Source organism: Portunus trituberculatus, chromosome 3, assembly GCF_017591435.1.
Source record: "Portunus trituberculatus isolate SZX2019 chromosome 3, ASM1759143v1, whole genome shotgun sequence".
NCBI lineage: Eukaryota > Metazoa > Arthropoda > Malacostraca > Decapoda > Portunidae > Portunus > Portunus trituberculatus.
The window spans coordinates 4,774,889-4,778,703 of NC_059257.1; positions in this window are offsets into that span (position 1 = coordinate 4,774,889).

The following is a 3,815-nucleotide window of genomic DNA, read 5'->3' on the forward strand; positions in this document are numbered from 1 at the left end:
CTAAAAAAATATGATAAACATTGGAATATAATTAATAAAACTACAAAATTAATGAAAACTAAGTGAAAGGAGCCAGATCAGACAAATAGTAAAAAAAACTGTACGGTAACTTTCGATAATCTACAGGAAATGAGAAAATGGCAGCTTTATTTATTTATTTATTTATTTATATTTTTTTTACTGATTTGAAATATTCACAAGGGTAAATCATGATCTTCAAATTAAAGGGAATTAAGACTGAGCGAATTAACTTATCTAGACTTAAGTAAGGACTTATATATTAAATTTCAATAATCTACAAGGAACTAAAAAAATCGCAGTTGTATTTTTTTTTCCATTTTATTGATTTATTTTTTTACTGCTTTATAATATTGGCAAGTGTAAGCCATGATCATCAGACTAAAGGGACGGGCAAGCTCTGAACGGTAACCCTGCGCTGCGTCACTTCACTTCTGCGGTAAAGCTTTCATAATTTCCGCTTTGGGTGTCGTGTCACTTGTTCCGTGGTGCGCCGGTGTGTAAGCGACCTCTGAGGCAAGCAATGAGAGGGGTTTCTTTTCCTTTCCTTTTTTTTTTTTTTTTTTTTTTTAAATCATCCTCAGTTGTTTTCTTTTATCTATATTTATTTTTCGTCAAACATTCCACCGTCCGTTGTGAAATAGCCATGACATTCACTTTCATTATCAATCTGACGTTTGTCCTTCAGTTTTGTATAATCCTCACTTTCTCTTCCTCAGTGGGCCTTTTCTTTCTTTCTTCTTTCTTTTTTTTTTTCTTTCTTATTGTTATCCTAGGCTTCGGTGAGCTGGTGGTGAGTGGTGGTGGCAGGCGGTGAGCGTCTGGTGAGTGGTGGCGGCCAGTGCCAGTCAGGCAACAGGCACACATGTCAAGCAACACAACACAGTAGACAGTCTCGCCACACTCCATGGCTGTAGTGACTGTGGCACCGCGTCATCCACCACCACCACCACCACCACCATCACCTTAACCAACTCTACCTTCACTCTGTGGGCGCTGAGGAGCCAACGATGCACACCAGCGGCACGCGCCAGGCAGACGGTGTGTTTTGTGATGAACTACTTAGTACGTATGTACAATACGTACAGTATGGTGCCGCTCTGGCGTGCTGCATCGGAACAGGGCAAGGCAGGGAATTACAAGGCAGGGTGCCGCACACCGCTGCCGCCGAAGACACCGCTGCCACTACGTGTGTGTGTGTGTGTGTGTGTTCAGTAGATTGTGAACAGTAAGACTATGCTATACAATGCGAGTTAAGACAATAGGAAGAATAATAGGTGGAAAAATGGAAGGATGGAATGAATAAACAGGAGAGTTGAAGGTTAACACATCAATTATTATTACACATAGTTACGTATATACACCGTTGAAAAATGCTTCCTCCCCTCCCCACATACTCCAGTTGATTTTATGGAAGCGTAGCGTAAACACTACCACCACCACCACCACATCCCAACACCACAGTACCACCCCCTCCCCACGACACCACCACTACCACAACTATACCATACAATCACCACCACCACCACCACTAATACCACAACCACCACCACAGTCTCTATCACCACCACACCATACCACAATACAACCCTATACAAATTACATTAGTCTATTAACCACTGCACCACCACCACATACCACCACACCAATGTATCTTGGCGCCCAGACCTACCCGTTACCCCACCCCGCCGTGGCCGCCTCAGTTCTCTGCCTGGCGCCCATCTGCTGGTATTTCATAACTCTATAATTGGGTGTATGTATTGTGTTTTAGTGTTTTGATGAATGTTGGGTTGTTTTAGAACTGTTTTCCGTGCCTGTGTTTGGTAAATAAGTAGTGTTTAGTGGTGTTTTCTGGCCTAAGTAAGAGCTAGCTGGTACTGTAAAATTTATGGATTATCATAATTGGGGTTTTTATTTCAGGCTATAACCGAGTCTCAATCATTTCACAGCATCACTTATGCTCTTTTAAGTGTGTCACAAGGCTATTGAGTGAAATATGTGGGCTTTGTAATGGTGTTTAGTCCTGTTAAAGGCAAATTATATATATATATATATATATATATATATATATATATATATATATATATATATATATATATATATATTTTTTTTTTTTATTTGTTTATGTTTGTGCTTGATGGTGTGGCTCCTTGAAGAATGCCTGAAAGGATACCTCAGACTCTGTAATGTGTGTGAACATACTCGCCGAGTGAAAATCGCAAAATTTTACAAGAGCTTGTAATGAGTTTGGTTTTTAATGCTATTTCTTTGCATTCTTATCTTTCCTTTGTTCACTTCAGGTTCTATGTAAATGTTGGATGCCTGAGAAGGTCGCTCATAATGTGTAGTATTTTCACTGGAAGTGTCAATTAAAAATGGCTGGACGTTTCACTACTTTTAGCAGTGATTATGTTTTAATACTTTTGCTATACTTAATTCATACAATTCTTTAATACTAGTAAGCTTGGAGATGTTTTGATTTTGTAGATATTTGTTAAAGTATTTATCAAGTCATAAGATATCAAGCATTCGGGTCTGGCTTCATTTATTTTATAAGTCGATTTTCAAATGAGTTCCGTTACGTACGTAAATCACCAACCGTCACTAGCCCACCAGCCAGCCAGCCAACCCGCCCACCCGCCCACGCCCGCCCAGGGTTCTAACGTCATCAGGTAGGCGGAGCTGGTTCAACTGCTCCTTGCCTGTTGTGTTTCAGGTAATATTTATCACGCTTAGCATTGTTTTCCCGCCACTGGTGTCACTAAATGGAGCAACATGATTATGCTTGGCTATCAGCTGTTCAGATACAACTGTCATGGCGGGTGTTGGTGTAGTGATGGCTTTAGTCAGGCAGAACAGTAGTGGTGGTGGTGGTGGTGGTGGTGGAGGCGGCGGCGGTGACGATCTCTATCTCTATACAAGCGTCACTTTACCGTCCAGTGAACCGTGACTGGACCGTGAGCAAACCGTGACTAGGCCGTGAGTGAATCGTGAGCGAACCGTAACCGAAGCGTGAATAAACCGTGACTGGACCGTGAGTGAATCGTGAGTGCTTCTATAATGAATCATATTGTAAAGTTAGTTTGAATTTGTTGTTTTAATTTGATGTTGGGTGTTACTATTAGTGTGTATATATGTATGTATGTATGTAGTGCTGTGTGTGTGTGTGTGTGTGTGTGTGTGTGTGTGTGTGTGTGTGTGTGTGTGTGTGTGTGTGTGTGTGTCAAATATCTTTCTATCACTGGTTCAATTTTGCAACTTGAAAAGAAAAAAAATAATATATATATACATTAAAAAAAAAAACTAATAATAAAAATCCTGTGTTTAATTTCTTAGTGAATCCTTAATACTAGGAAAAACAATTGTCCTTTTTCTTTAATTTTCGTGGTTTGAGGGAAAAACACAAGATAAAGAAAGAAGACAAAAAAAGAGGAAAACAGGACACCAAAAAGAAGAAGGCAGGACATAAAGAAAAGAAGAAGAAAAAAGAAAACAAGACAAAGAAAAGAAGAAAACAGGACATAAGGAAAAGAAGAAAACAGGAAATGAAAACAAACCACACAAAACTAAAAAAAAAGGGAAGTAAAAAAGAAATAATGGTGTATTTTCTTTTCCGTTTTTTCTGGTTTTAGAGAAAAAAAACAAGGAAGAATAAAAAGAAAGAAAGAAAAAGAAAATTCCCAACACAAAACTAAAATATATATATAAACTGATAAACCAAAGAAAAATGAGAACAGGTAAATGAATAGATAGAATAAAGAATAAATGTATAAATAAAAAGAAAGACGAAACAAACA